Source organism: Hemicordylus capensis, chromosome 6, assembly GCF_027244095.1.
Source record: "Hemicordylus capensis ecotype Gifberg chromosome 6, rHemCap1.1.pri, whole genome shotgun sequence".
Classification (NCBI taxonomy): Eukaryota; Metazoa; Chordata; class Lepidosauria; order Squamata; family Cordylidae; genus Hemicordylus; species Hemicordylus capensis.
Window position 1 is genome coordinate 54391692 of NC_069662.1, and position 15670 is coordinate 54407361.

Genomic DNA, 15670 nt, shown 5'->3' on the forward strand with positions numbered 1-15670 from the left:
CGCAAGTTATGTGTTTTAATTTCATGTTGTGAGCTGCCCAGAGAACAATTTGTCATGGGGTAGCTAACAAAGTTGTTCTTCATCATCATCATCACCACCTTAAATTTATTACTGGCTGATATCCAGAGCAGCAACCAGAGAAGCTGCTCCTAACTCTGCCAGACTGTTCCAGAGCAGAGGGGAGGGGAGCAATTTTTGTTGCTCTTTCCTTTCTCCATAAGTGCTCTTTTTACCTTCCAAATATCCCTCAGGGACATATTTTTGGAAGGCAAAGGAGGCAGGGAGAACAGTGAACATGGCTCCTCCCTCCTGCTGCATGCACATTCTGCTGCTTGGGAAGATTCTGGATGAATTAGGAGCAGCCTCTTGCTCAGGGGCGTAGCCAGCCCGCCAGCGGCCCATGTGTGGCCGTGACGGGTGCCCCGATAGCCCCGCCCTCCAGTCTGATGTCAGACGCAGGGGATAGCCACGCCCCCGCATCTGACGTCAGACGCAGGGGATAGCCACGCCCCCGCATCTGACGTCAGACGCGGGGGGCATGGTCTGGCTCCTTGAGGCACCATTCGGGAGTTGAAGTTTAACTGCCGAAGGGGCCACGCGGCCCCTTTGGCAGTTAAACTAAGGCTGGCGCTGCCTTCGCAGCGGCCGCGCAGCCCCTGCAGGAGCTAGTAAGGCTGGTGCTGCCTTCGCAGCATGCAGCCAGGAGTGACTCTTCTCTGCCTTTGCAAATGCAGCACCAACCTTAGTTTAGCTCCCGAAGGGGCCACGCGGCCCCCGCTTGGGAGCTATCCTACCGCCCCCGCATCTGACATCAGATGTGGGAGGCGTGTGAGGGCCGATCTCGCGGCCCCTGATTGATCAGTGGCCCGGGTTCTTTAAACCCGTTGGCCCAATTGTGGCTCTGCCCCTGCTCTTGCTGCTCTGGATGTCAGTCACTGTTTTCAGTTCAATTGGGCTGCGGTGCCTTCCCACTGCGCCCTCTCCTCCCACTTAAAGAGAGGCCTAATCATAGTTACATAGCAACATAGGAAGCTGCCTCCCACTGAGTCAGACCATTGGTCCATCTAGTTCAGTATTTTCTACACTGACTGGAAGCAACTCTCAGGTTTCTGGTCGGAATCTCTCCCAGCCCTACCTGGAGATACCAGGGAGGGAACCTGGGACCTTCTGCATGCAAGCAGATGCTCTATCACTGAGCTATGGCCCCCTCCCCTATACCAGGCAGCGCACACATGTAGTCACCCATCCAAATCCAAACCAGGCCAGACCTTGCTCGCTACCGCAAGACCAGCTCTCCTCCAAGTTACATTAATGCACATAGTATTCTACACTAGGTTTTTAGATTGGGAGCATCAAATTTTAGCTTGGGAGCAACGGTTTACATACTTTGTATAATATAATAAATATTTTGAGCCAGCTAAATGTCCTCTTGATGGATCTGCCAATAAGTGTAGGTCACTACACTGAGTAGTCCCAAATGACTAGTTGAAAGGGAAGAAGTAACAGCCTATAATAAGGAAAACTGCAATTACTCACAGTGTCTTGGAACTGGGCTTTCTAGCAGGGGACGGTGCAGTCATTTGTGACCTGTCAAAGCAAGAGAAGCAGAAGTCAGAGAAATGAATGGGGTTCAAGGCTGCATTCTTCTCCTCCCTAGTCATTTGGTCACCACATTGCAATTACTTCTCAAAGACCGCAGCTTTTTCAAAGTCACTCAGCTGCAGCGCTAGATATACAGTGTCAGCTCCAGTGCTGATGCTGCCCGAGGTGAGGTCCATGCGCTGCTGGCCACACCCTTGACACTGGCAGCAGCATCAGGGGACAAGGCCAGAGCTGCCTCTTTCATGCACCCATTCCTCGTCACTGCCATGCAGATGGATTTTGAACTGCAGATCAGCTGTGTGGGGGGAACAAGCTCCCTTTTCACCCTCCTCACTGCTGAACCTGCAGTTTAAAATCCCATCCCCAATGGGGAAGAGCGAAGAAGGTCATGGAGACAGGAAGGGAGGGTGGCAGGGAGCCAGGAGTGGCAGGCAGGTGACGTGACATCTGGCCGGTGAATGGCAGGCCACTCAAGCAATAGTGTTATTCTGCAAGCAAAAGAGTTTGCTGTCATTATGCTTGAAACGTATAACTGATTCAAAGTGTGTGGACAGGGCGCTTTCCAGATTGCACGCTATCACAGTGTCACAATGGGTCCCTTAAGTGTGCTTCTGTACTGCCTGTGTTTTGACATCACAGCCCCTGTGTTGTAAGGAAGGTGCCTTTCATATATCCGACACCGCCTTTTGGATTTTATTGCTGTGTCACAGCTCTATAATGTTGCATCTGCATTGCACACACACACAGCTGTATCTGCCCGTTGTAGGAGGCTTGCCCCCTTATAACGGCTCTCTAATGTGGTTTGAATTTGGGGCCACAAAACGTTGCAGTTTACACCGCTTTTTGCGGTGTAAGGCTCACAATCTGGAAAGTGCCCTGGTGACCAAATGATGGCCAAACTGCACATGACATGAGATCCATGGTTAGAAGACAGGTGCACCCTGGAAGCAGACCTTTTTAACTATCAGTCACAGGGGGCCCCAATCTGGGAAGGTGTTGTGCAGTGAGGGGCAGAGTCGAGACTTTCCTCCTGTGCTCAGTATTGACAGTTAGTTCCTGAATGGACAAGTTAAAAAATAACTGAGGAACCTGATCTGGAACAGAACTCACATTTTTAGTTTTTGATTCTTTGTATTATGCTGTGTGTACCTATTTCTCTATTGTCCAGGACTGTTTGTGTTATCGGTAAAACCAAAGGATGAATGGAAGGAAGGCATGAATGAAGGCATGAAGGCATGATTGACGTCCCCCAAACGTCTAGTAGTGGAGGCATGCTTTCTCCCCTGACATAAAATGAGAGGCACACTTTCTTCCTAGGTCTGCAAAGGCTTACTTTTAGAATGTGGAAGCATAATAGCCACCTGCCCTCACAGGAGCCCACCCCATGTGGTGTTTTCCATGAGCCACTGAGTTGGGGGCTGGGGCAGATCTACCATAGGGCGACTGTGTGCAGCAAAAACCCATCACTCAGTGAGACCAGGTTTTGGGGAGCCATGCACTACCTGCCTCTTGCTCGCTCTCTCGCCTCTCTCTCTTTCTCTCTCTCTCTTTCTCTCTCCCTGTCACCATCAGCAGCAAAAAACTGGCACATGGGCAAATGATATCACAGGCCAATGACATGTGCCAAGAGGTAACATCATTAGCCCAAATGTTGGCCCTTTGCTGCCGGCAGCAACAGGGACAGAGGCAGGTAGGTGGTAGGAAGGCATCCCCCCCCCCAGCTTCCCTCTTGTTCCTGCTGATTTTGCTTTTCCAGGACATTAGCAGAGTTCACGGGTTTTGCAAGCACAGAGAGCAGACACTGGTACAAAAAAGGAAACACACAAGACAGACCCAATCTAAACGAGGGTGCTCCATTCTCTATGCCCCCCCCCAAAAGCTCTTCCCCTTTCCCCTTTGAAGAGAGAGACAGTTCTGTTGCATGGCAGAATTGAGAGGGCAAGGACTGGCCTGGGGCGGGGGCACTCAGAGTCTGTGGGCCAGGAGGCATTCGTTTCCCTTTGCCATATTAGCGGTATGCCCCTGGACATCAGAAATGTGAACGGCACCTTGCTGACAGTGCAGGGACTGCAATGCCGAAACACAGGCAGTACGGAAGCACACTTAATGGATAGTAATGACACTGTTGTAGCATATATTCTGAAAGCGTCCAGGCTATGAAAGTGGATATTAAGCACGGCCCATTCCTATGCATGTCTACTCAGAATGAAGTCAGTCCCATTGCATTCGACGGCATGTACTCCTACATATATGAAGGCATGGGATTAATGCAGCTTGCAGCTGTTTATATTCACTATACAAAAGGGAGAACACGTGAAATCAAGAAAATCTCAATCAGAATACCGTGTTGATAGAACACACAAATGCAGTGGAAAGATAAATACTAAATAATTGGTATAATCAGTCCATATATTCATATATTGCTGGTTGGTTCTACAATTGTAGAATCAGGCAAATGGCCATGAACCAAGTCGGGGGTGGGGAGACAGGAGGGGGATGCTGAAAACATTGGAACGCAGCAGGCTAGCAATGACGTCATCTAGATTCTCTGTAATGAGTGAGTGAATGAAAGATAGTGATTCTGAAGGAAAGGCCTGGTGTGGGAGCAATCAAAGATGAGATGTTATGCAACCCATGCAGATCTGAGAATATTCCTTTCATTCGTACCTTGCCCCGCTCGATATAGTATACTCTTCGTCCATGGTCTGTCCCCCGACTTCATCCTCTAAATGAAAAGTATCCATGAAGTGAAGACGCTTATTGAGCACTGAAGAACCTACACTGGAAGACTGAGCAAAAGGAGGGGATGTGTCAATGGGTCACAACAAACCAACTTCAGGGTTTGGGATTGCTATCATGCCATTATTTATAGGTTTTCTAGATGATAGTAAAATATGCTACAAACCGAGCTTGCAAATGAATATAAGCTGAGAGTTTACAGAGAATCCAGAGCCTCCTGCTGATTGTTGCTTTTTTCTTCTGGGATCTGATGGGGAGGTCATTCATTCATTCATTCATTCAAACGTCACATGGGAAGAAGGCTGCTGGTGCGATTTTCATTGCGCTCCCTGCTGGCCACCTCTTGCTTCTCGTTACTAACCCACCCCTTTTCAAATTTATTTTCTGGTGAATGTGAGCTAATCACAAAAAGCAAGGAGTGACCAATAGGGGTGGTGCAGCAAAAATTGCACCAAGGGCCTTCTTCCCATGTGACCTCCCCATCAGATCCCAGGAGAAAAACCAGCACCAATCTTGGGAAGGGTCTGGATTCTATGTAAACTCTCATCTTGTATTTATTTGCAAGTTCTATATATAGCATCTTTTACTGCTGTCTAGAAAACATCCTAGATATATGATAGTAATGCCCACCATTAGGTACAGTGAAGGGAAGTTAACATGGTGTAGAGTTGTTGGTTTTTTTATATCAATAACTTGCAAAATCAGATCAAATGACTTGCAAAATTAGATCTCCATCTATTTAGGGCATCAGGAAATTTTCTACAGTATTTTTTTTTTTTAGAGAGAGAGAAACCACCCCCCACAAATTTCAAGCAAATGAGGGGAAATTTGCATGGGAAACTTTTTCAGATAAATTCCCTCCAGAAAATTCATATCTCTGTTGATGACTGGAGAACATAAGCTATCTCCTTACCCGTTTTGCACCTTTCTTCTTTCTGCCCAGAAAGGTCCTTTGAAGGGGAATAAAAAGAAGAAATTAACACCCAGGCCTGATCATTTGCCTTGGAATGCTTATTATTTAATTTAATTTAATTTATTTATTCGATATCTATACCGCCCTTCCAAAAATGGCTGAGGGCGGTTTACACAGAGATATAACAAACAAATAAGATTGATCCCTGTCCCCAAAGGACTCACCGTCTAAAAGAAACATAAGACAGACACCAGCAACAGTCACTGGAGGTACTGTGCTGGGGGCAGATAGGGCCAGTTACTCTCCTCCTGCTAAATAAAGAGAACCATCATGTTAAAAGGGGCCTCTTTGCCAAGATAGCAGGGAAGATGGAGGAGGGAGAGAATGGAACAAACTGAAACGTTCAGAGGCGTAACTAGGAAAAATAGCGCCTAGGGCAAGCCTATGTTTGTTTTCTCAGAATTCTGAACAAATTCAGTAAAGTTTGATTCCAGGAGGTTTTTCACAAGAGGCTTTTAAAGCCCTTTAACACACATCTCCTCTGGAATGGAGGTGCTGCATTCACATGTTGGCCAGATTTACCCTGAAGTCCCTGCAAGTTATTGGAGAGCAGTTCACACACAAGAAAAATAAAATAAAATAAAAGCACAACACATGCTTCACAGTTCTCACTCAGACCTTCTGGGTTGCAAAACAACCTGAACATAAGTGCATTTATAAATGAATGAAAGAAAGAATGAATAAATAAATACTTGTTCCAGAAGTTTTTGTAATTTTCTGACATGAAACAAGCCACTTATAGGCCTTGGATAGTTTTTGTTTTTAAAGCCAGCACATTTTTCAGTCTGTTTTAAATTAAATATTCAGAGACTTCTCAGTCTCGCCCCACCACCCATATCAAAGCCCTATGGCAAGCAGGTCCCTATATGCGGGGGTAACCACAAAAAGGAATTCACAGCCTACCTTGCAAAAGCTGTGCTGGATGGGCTGGTCTGCTGGAGGGAGCTCTTCCAGCCTCCTTCCTGGCTTGCTGGGGCCTACTCGAGTTCAGGCTTCAGGGAGGCCTACTGGGAGGCCTCTCTGGAAGCCCCGCCCACCCGCCGATCTCCTGAGAGGCGGGGAGAGAAGAGCTGCTCTGCAGTTTGCAGGCTGCTCCGATCCTAGGCCTCACTCGGTACCACTAAGTCCAGGAGGATGCCAGCACGGCTAACAGGTATTTATTATTATTATTGTTATTACATTTATATCCCGCTCTTCCTCCAAGGAGCCCAGAGCGGTGTACTACATACTTGAGTTTCTCTTTCACAACAACCCTGTGAAGTAGGTTGGGCTGAGAGAGAAGTGACTGGCCCAGAGTCACCCAGCTAGTTTCATGGCTGAATGGGGATTTGAACTCGGGTCTCCCCGGTCCTAGTCCAGCACTCTAACCACTACACCACACTGTAGTGTGGGGCAGGGGGTAGGGACTTCAAGATGAGATGGAGAAGCTTAAATCTCAGATTTTGTGTGGGGTGTTATTATGTAAGCATGCAATTTCCAAGACCCCAAATATATGGATGGGTCATAAAGATTTGTCATCGCAATTCAGCAAAGGAGATTGATACCTGTAAGCAGCCTTCTGCATGCGTCATTGACATGGAAGGAGGTGTGCATTCACACTGTGGCACTCCTTCAGGCTGGATATTGAACTGGCTAGATCCCTTTTGTCATCTGTGAAAGGGGATGCACATCTCTGTCCAGACTTGTTGCTCATGACTGCAGCTGGACTGGAATTTGAGTGCAGGATGAAAGTATCATGCTTATGCCCAATCCATTAAGACAGAAAGAGAGGCTGTGATCCTGTCTGTGTGATGTTCTCAAACTTTCCTTCACCTCTTCAGGTCTTTCAATGGCAACAGTTTGAGCAAAATTCAGGAGGGCTCACTTTCACTTACGCATTGGTAAGTACTCATTTCTGGGAGTACTGTGATTGCTGACTCTCTGGGTCAAAACTGCGCACCCATATGTGATTTCCTTCCCAGGGTAAATGGCGGCAGGGCAGATTTTTGTCAGCATAGGGGGCATGGGCTAAGCCCCCTCCCTCACTGTGGTCTTGATCCAGATCAGGACACAGCTATTTCAGATGTCATGATATGGTTCTTATCTAACCTAGTCTGGCACTCGGTCGAGTCTTGCAGTAAAGTGGCTAATATGTTGACTCTACTTATTGACACCAAGGATGGCCAACTGGAAATGTTGCCAGTTCCCAGGGCAATTTTTACGTGGCCTTACAATATTTTAATCATGATAAAAGGTTTGCTGACAGTTTCATGCATAACGAAAATAACAATCTTTTCAACTCATAAGAAACAGAATTCTTCTATGCAATTACATCTGTCTCTGATCTTGGATGTAGCATGTCTAGAACACATTAGTAGCTGACATACTGCACAAGGTGATATGTGCTTTGCCATGTAATGTTTGAGCAGTTTCACAAGAGCACTGCTTCACTAAATGCAAGAATTGTGCAAACACGATAGTGCAATTGACAACCATTTTTCCACTTTGTGCAACTACCTTTGTGCAGTTCTTGTGTGCATGAATGTTACATTGCCAGGCGTTATGTTGCAACATTGTGTCTGAATGCATTGGTTTCATATCTAGGGAGCCTTTTCTGCTAGATGACACCAGCTTTATTTTGTAGCCTGCCCACTCATGATGGGATCAGGTTGTGCAGGAAAATATACTCCAACTTTCATATTTTTCCTGGCCATACTGACCACACTTGGGGAATAGATTGGCCATTGAGAAGACAGAAGTTGGCCCCTTCCAGCTTAGATAGGGCAATCCTGCATTGTAGAACTCTGGATTTCCATCTAGAAAATGCAGCTCTGGCACAAACGAACTGTTTGACCTTGGGCAAGTTACTCTTGGCTTTGCTTTTCCTGCTAGTTAAAATGGACTCAGCAAATGGGATTGCCAGTGACCCACCCTGACATGGTCATCATGAGGGTAAATGAGACTATACATACCATACCAGTTATGAATGATTAACACTAAACTTCTTTGTGGGTGTAAACCAAACTGTCGCTTAGTGTGGATTTCTAGAATGAAATTGTATGGCTCTAGAACTTCAAACAAACAAAGAAACAAAAACCTATTAACATTCCAGTCTTTCTTTCTTTTTAAAGTTTGTTTAGAAATTTATTCTATTGATTTCAGTGGAAATTCCAAATAAGGTATGGTTAAGATTTCAACTAAAACATAGGTGATTACAGTTGCCAAGAACCAATTGAAGAATTGTGAGCTATTGGGGATGTCCTATATATGTTGGGGATCTGGCTAATTGTGGGAGGCCGAGAGAGATTATTATCTCTTACTGATCTTATTTATTTTAACATAACTCATGGAATTGTTTCATTTTTCCAGGAACAGAAACAAGAGTGAATCGATTCTCATCGCAACCTGAATTGCAGCCACTTCCCTTTAGTTCCTTTGTAATTGCTAACATCAGCCCTCCTGACAGTCAGTCATGCCTCGCTCTATTTGAAATCAGTGGGTCTAACTGTACTCCACATGATATCCGAGAGAGTGGCCAGCTTTCTTTTTGGCCCTTGCTCTTATGCCTTTAACAGTGCTTGCTCTGCTGACCTTGGAGGTAATGATATTTGCCTCCACGCCATTAAATGCTTCACCTGCTAATTTCTGCAGACCAAGCTGCTATTACGAGTATGAGAGGGGGCCAAGCAGTTTTATTTTCTGGTCAGTTGGCAGTGAGGATTTCAACACTACTGAGGTGTGCAAATCGTTTTATTTGGATGGAGGCTACAGAGCAGAATTGAAACAAACTCGGGGAGAATTACATTCTCACGCCAGGCTCCCAAGTTTCTAGCAATGCCTTGTTTGCTGAGCCTCAAAGCCAAACTGGACACCCATACATGCAGTTCTGAGCAGGAGCATGGAAGATCTGTTCAGTTTGGGGTTGTGTAGATTCCAGTAGCAGCTTGTGAGCGTGCCGCTGGGGGCGGGGGGCGGCGGGAGGCATCTTTAAGGGAAAAGAAAGTCGCTGCTTTCCTCGGCAGCATGCCTCCCAGCAGCCCCTGTGGCGGGGAATCACCGCCGCCACTCACCTGGCATAAATGGAGCCGAGCCCCGCCATTAGCCAGGTGAGTGGTGGTGACAATTCCCCGCTGCAGGGGCTGCTGGGAGGCACGCTGTGGAGGTAAGCAGCGACTTTCTTTCCCCTTAAAGATGCCTCCCGCCCCCGCCCCCCACCCCCCCAAGTGGCGCTTCACGAGCCACTACTGGTAGATTCTTGACCTCTATTAAAGCTGACCAGTCCAGGCCAGTGGCAGTGGATGAGGAAAGACAAAACAGATAAGCTGAGTGAGAAAGGTGGAGTTGTACACACCTTTGTAGTCTCCCTAGTTTAATCATTGCTATGTGCTCTTTTAAACAGGGACTTGTCAAGTAATAAAATCCAGACCATTGAGATGAATTCATGTGAAGCTGTCCCCTTTGTGCAGCTTATGTAAGCCATTAAGCATAAAGACAATAAATGGGGATGGGATGGGGGAGCACAGATGGATTAGGTTTCTACCCTGAGGCTCTGGTCCTCCATCTCCCAAGCTTCTGCCCTAGAAGCAGTTTCTCTCCCACAATCATTTCTAAAACCACGAGGGTTCTGGGGGTCAAGCCTGCTCCTAGGGGCCACCGTTTCTAAGTGTGGAAGCTTTAGCCCATAATTCCGGGTCTGTATGGGGTTGGTTTACTCATTGCTGAGTGATGACGTGTACTGTGCATGTGCTTCTTTATAACGATTTTACATTTTTCTGGACTGCGCTCAGAGTTATAAAAGCAAGGCTGAGTCAGATCTCAGTCCTGGAATCTATTCTCATATGTGATGCCTTGTTTACAGAAATCTCTCTGCAAGAAGGCTCACTTGGTACCTGGTCTTGTGGTAGCAAGCATGACTTGTCCCCTTTAGCTAAGCAGGGGTGGGTATGAATGGGAGACTAGAAGTGTGTGCACTGTAAGATATTCCACTCAGGGGATGGAGCCGCTCTCGGAAGAGCAGAAGGTTCCAAGTTCCCACCCCAGCATCTCCAAGATAGGGTTGAGAGAGATTCCTGCCTGCAACCTTGGAGAAGCCGCTGCAAGTCTGTGTAGACAAAACTAAGCTAGATAGACCAATGGTCTGACTCAGTATATCGCAGCTTCCTATGTTCCTTGTCCTTGAGCCACCAGGCAAAGACCTTTATGTTTTCCAAGGCCTTTTGAAATAACAGCTGACTTGTTTTTAGCCTGCCTAGTTCTGAAATTTTATTTTATTTGTATATTTATATCTCGCTCTTTCCCTAAGAAGCCCAGAGCAGTATACATGGTAATGTTTATCCTCCCAACAACCCTGTGAGGTAGGTTAGACTGAGGGAAAAGTGACTGGCCCAGAAACACCCAGTGAGTTTCATGGCTGAACAGGGATTTGAACTCACGTCCCTCCAGTCCTAGTCCAGGGCTTTAACCACTGCACTACACTGGCTCTCCCACTTCACTGCTTTAATCTTGTGGGTTTTTTCCTGCTGTGTTTAAATTGCTTTATTCATTGTAATTGCTGCCTTGAAAACATCTTTTTGTGGAAGAGCAGTTTATACATTAACTAACTAACTAACTAACTAACTAACTAACTACTCTCAGTGCCAGAGCTGAGCCCTGGGGAATGGGAAGTCACACCAAAGTGTTGCTGAGCATCTGTAGAAGGCAGGGCTTACTGTGAGCCCAAGATTGCCAGAGTCAGAGAGCCTGGCTTCCAGGCCAGCTTAAACAATGGCCCTCTTCTTCATCTTAGAAATAGGCACTGGAGCTTCAGACAAGAGATGAACTAGCATGACTAGCTGAGGGAGTTAGGAAAGGGTCTTTGGACATAAGAGTTAAGAAGGCCAGCTGCCCCACTGGAAAGGACACCACCCTCATACTTTGCTGCAGGGGCTTCATGTAGCAATTTGACCTCCACCATCAGACAGGAATATCAAAGGAAAGATAGTTTTTCCTATCCCATCTACCTTTTAAAAAATATTAAAATGTAATGCTTATTTTGTACACTGCAAAATCCTGTGCACAATGCTTGTTTCCAGAGACCTAAGCGGCAATCCAGAGACCTAAGCTCACTCCTGGGGCATTCGGGGCCCGGCATGGAATGCAGTTTTTGCTCAAGATGTAAGTGAATGCAAATGTCAAAATAGCCAACCTGTTATTGCAGAGTAAGGTACTTTGTTGGACCCCAGGGAGGGTTCAACCCCTCCCCTCAACTCTTTTGAATGGCAGAGTTCAACCCTAGAAGATGTAGCATATGGCTCTATCTATCTATCTACCTATCTATCATATTTTTATACTGCCTGATATGTATCTCTCCCGGTGTACAGCGATGAGATAGATAGGTAGAGATATGTATATCTCTAGGCGGTGTATAATGAAAAGAGGGCCTCTGAACTTGTGCGGAGAGCAGCTCTCTTGCCACTCAGTAACCACAGTCTGCCTGGATATATGGGAGGTTAAAGAAAAGGGTTTTTCAGTCAGAAGCTACAGCTTTGAAGGAGGCTTCCTCCAGTGCCTCTCTCTTTTGAGAAGTTATTAACCGCTGATGCCAGGGCTGGAAACCTAGGCTCGAAAATGATGCGTCAAAACCTGTGATGTGGGTATGCACGCACCAGCTCAGAAGGAGATTGACTAAGCATCTGGCCCAGGGATGTAGCCACCATTGGACAAGGAGAGACCAATGTCCCTGTGCCACTGTGTCTGGGGCCACCACGGTGTCCCCCACCCCCTCTTACACCTAGCCAGTGAATGAAACTCTCATTCCGAGCGAGAGAGAGAGGAAGAAAGCATCCATTTGGCAAACAAAGTGCTGGCTGGGAGCAGAGAAGGCACCGCATGTCCCCCCTAGCCACATGCCCCCACTTCCAAGAACTAGCATGTTCCCTGTGTCAGTGTGCATCTGATGCTGATACAGGGGGCATGGCTGGCACATGTGCAAGGGCAGCAGCCTGTCCCCGAGCCCCCAGCAAGCCCCCAGCTCGAGTGATCTGGCCAACACTGATCAAATCTAGGGAGGATGTAGCTCATACAAGGCTCTTGCCTGTCTGTGGGCCTGTGTGGTGTGCCTCACGGGCTTTGAGTCCTCAAAAGTCACTAGCTCACAAACACATTGCTGGTCCACCTACCCACACACACCTTGGGCTAAACCACATGACACGGCGGGAAAATGACTTGACTAGCAAGCCCTCCTGTATTCTACCAAAGACGAGCACAGGGCTCTGTGGCCATCAGGAGTCAACACCGACTCAACAGCACAGTTGACATATTTGTTTGGTCCTGGGGTGTTTGGTTTTTATTATCTAATGAGCACCTGGGAGTGGGAGTGGGGCTGGTCCAGAAATGGATCATTACGTTGGGGGTGGGGTGAGGTGGCTTATAACCCTTTAGCCCCACTACAGTCCCAATCTGGATTGGGCTATACACACACAAACACACACATGGTATTTGCCTCCCAGTGTCTCTGAAGATACTGAGGAGAGACCGTTGATCTGCACAGTTCATCTAATTGGGGCAGGGCAACATACTGTATCTTGGACTAGCCTGCCATTTGTAACCTGCTGGCAGTGGTGGATTAACACATAGGCAAAGAAGGCACTTGCCTACAGCGGCAAATTTTGAGGAGTAGCATTACTCCTCAAGTGACATTACTCTGCCACTTGCATGGGGGTGGGGCAGGGGAAAGTTGAATCTACTTTGAAAACTTGTTATACCGCCGCTGTCCGAAGGCAGCGAGAGCTCCTAGTGGGCCCGCCTGCCTCCCAAATCACAACAGGTCATCAGGCCATCTTCGTATATGCATGTGGCAGGATGGTGGTGGAGATGGCGGTGAGAGCTCCTCCCACAGGCCCACCTACCTCTCAAATGACAGGTCGGGCATGGGGGGCCTCTCTGCACACATGCACACAAGGCCTGAAATGGGCGGAAAACATTTTAAAAGTAGATTTAATCCCCCCTCCCAAGCCCTTTACTTGTAAAGGGGAACACTTCCTGGGACGGAAAATCTATGGTCCCCTATGGACGGCAAATAGCTTAACCCACCCCTGCCTCATGGAGCTCATTCCCGCATTTTGCTAAGCTTGTACCCAGTGGGTCTAATTCCTCCCCACTGCAGGGTTCTCAACCATCATCCACTGAAAGTCATTGATGATGCCAGTTTTTACAGGTTTCCCTCACTGAAGCTTCTGTAAGTACCAGAAATGAATTATTTATTACCATGATCACTGATTTTTCTGCATCTTAGACAGACACTCCTCTTCAGGGCCACTGTGTGGTCCAGAAGAACTCATCAGACTTTTCCCATATTTTTTTTGTCATGGTAAAATCTGAGGGTACATTTCTGACTATGTGAAAGTGCCTCTGAGTATATGCAGGGTATACGACACTTCCCTGTATCCTGTTTTTAATGCAGGGCTTCAACTCTAAAATGTATGATATAATAATAATAATAATAATAATTAATGAAGAAGAAGAGAGTTTCTTGGAGTATGTGCAGATTGCCAAGTTTGTTTTCAGCCAAGATTTTGTGCCTGGAACATAAGAATTAATGATAACGAATTAAGCTCCTTTGATCAGGCTGCTTTTGTGTCATCACCAAATAAATTAGATCAGCCCTCATGCATTTGGTACTGGAGGTCCAGCTTGCTGGTCGGAGGCATGATTTCAGGGCAGGCTGAAGCTAGTTACTCAGTGGTGAAGAAAATACACCCTCCATGTGCTTTGAAGCACTCTTTTCTTTAGTACTGTTGAATAAACAGTACTCCAGAGCTAAGCCATGATGCTTTCTCCCTTTTCCATTCTGCCTGATGTGGAGTTGTGTGGTTCGAAAGCAGCAAACCCAACAAGCTTCATGAAATTGGGTCTCCCTAGACATTATTTCTGCTACACCACACTGGCTTTCTCTTTCTCTTTTGGATCTCATGATATCTGGCATTGGCATTGCAAAAACTCTCTGTCCTTATTTCAGAAACCTTAGTTCTACAGAAATGACCGCAAAGATATTGGAGGCCCTGCTCCAGACCTCTCTGCAATTGAAGACTCTGTAAGTACTATCTACACCCTTTTCCTTTTGCTGGTTGCCAAACGAGAAAAGAAAAGAGACAACTGGAAATGGGGAGTCAGCCTTGCTCTAACCACCTCCTCCTCCTCAGCCATCAAAGTAGGTAGATAGGGGTGACTTCAGAGGCTGTAGTTTTTCCTGCGAGGAGGACGGTTTACCAATACTCACACTGCTACCAAGTTGCTAGCTAATCCACACTTCTTGCCCAACATGCTATCAAGTTTTGCTGTGGGAATGGAAGTCATGCTAGAGTGGTAGTTTAGGGAACAGGCATTCCTCAGAAACTTGACAGGGGCTTCTCAGCGAGGTGGTCAGAAATGAGAGACAAGCTTCCCCTAAGCCAGGGGTATAGTGAAGGGGGGGACGCACAGGGATGGAGCGCAGGTACTTCTTACTCGGCTTCTCTGACTGTTGGGGTGCGCATGGCCATGGGGGCTGTCATGGAGAGTGCCTCCACTTCTGAATTTGCAATGACATCACTGCCTGAAGCTTTTCTACCACTACCAAACTTCCCACTGAAATATGGAGCTACAGGACTGTTGGGTGTGTTCTAAGCTGTAAGTTAGAAAGCACTGAACTCAAGAGTCCAGGATTTGCCACAGTATAAAGCAGCTTCATACTTCTTCGGCAAGAAATAATTTCATCAGAAATTATTATCCCTCACAGCAAAGGGAGAATTTATCTCCCTCACAGCAAAGTCAGCTCAACCTTCATCAGTATATGGAGATGGGAATATCCCTTCATAGGGTAGTTTTGAGTTAGAAACATTTTCTGAAGAGATGTGGGGGATATGTGGAGAGGCCCAAAAGTGTGGGTTGGCATGGCACCCTCTTGGAAGGACTGGATTTGTTGTGGGGGTTGCCAGTTACTGTCCTCTCTGCAAGACATGCCAAGAGACTGTGAGGAGTTCTGTCTTTTTCCTCCACAGCATCTTGCCTAACAAGATGTTCTGCTGTCTTTGCCGTATGAAGGATGACATTGAAGTTTTGTCTGATACGATAAAGTTGCACTGCACCGACACATGTACCACAAACGAAACTCTCTGCGGTAGGCCTGCGGTAGTTTATGAAATTCTGTATTGTTTTGAATATTAAAGAGCATTTTACAATTTTCCCTCTAAGCAGGAAAAAAATGTTGCAAAATGAGCTCATCGGCAGAATGTACTAAGAAAGAACACCTCAAATGGCAATGACCCAAACTGCACAAAAATCGAAGTAGGTCTGCAAACGTCTCTTTTTGGAGATGAAATAATTTTTGGACCTTTGCTTTGATTTCTGGAGTCCTTCCCT

At 46.6% G+C, this 15670-nt stretch overlaps 1 long non-coding RNA gene across 2 annotated transcripts; it reads left to right on the top strand.

The window, feature by feature from the left end:
* Window positions 1-6362: 6362 nt before the first annotated feature.
* Window positions 6363-15493, top strand: LOC128328977 (uncharacterized). 2 transcript variants are annotated; one of them, XR_008309482.1, is made up of 6 exons: window positions 6363-6467; window positions 7135-7194; window positions 11365-11446; window positions 13437-13508; window positions 14289-14363; window positions 15310-15493. It is a non-coding gene; the product is annotated as an uncharacterized LOC128328977 (long non-coding RNA). The 2 variants fall into 2 exon arrangements; XR_008309483.1 differs by lacking the exon at window positions 13437-13508.
* The last annotated feature ends 177 nt before the right edge of the window (window positions 15494-15670 follow it).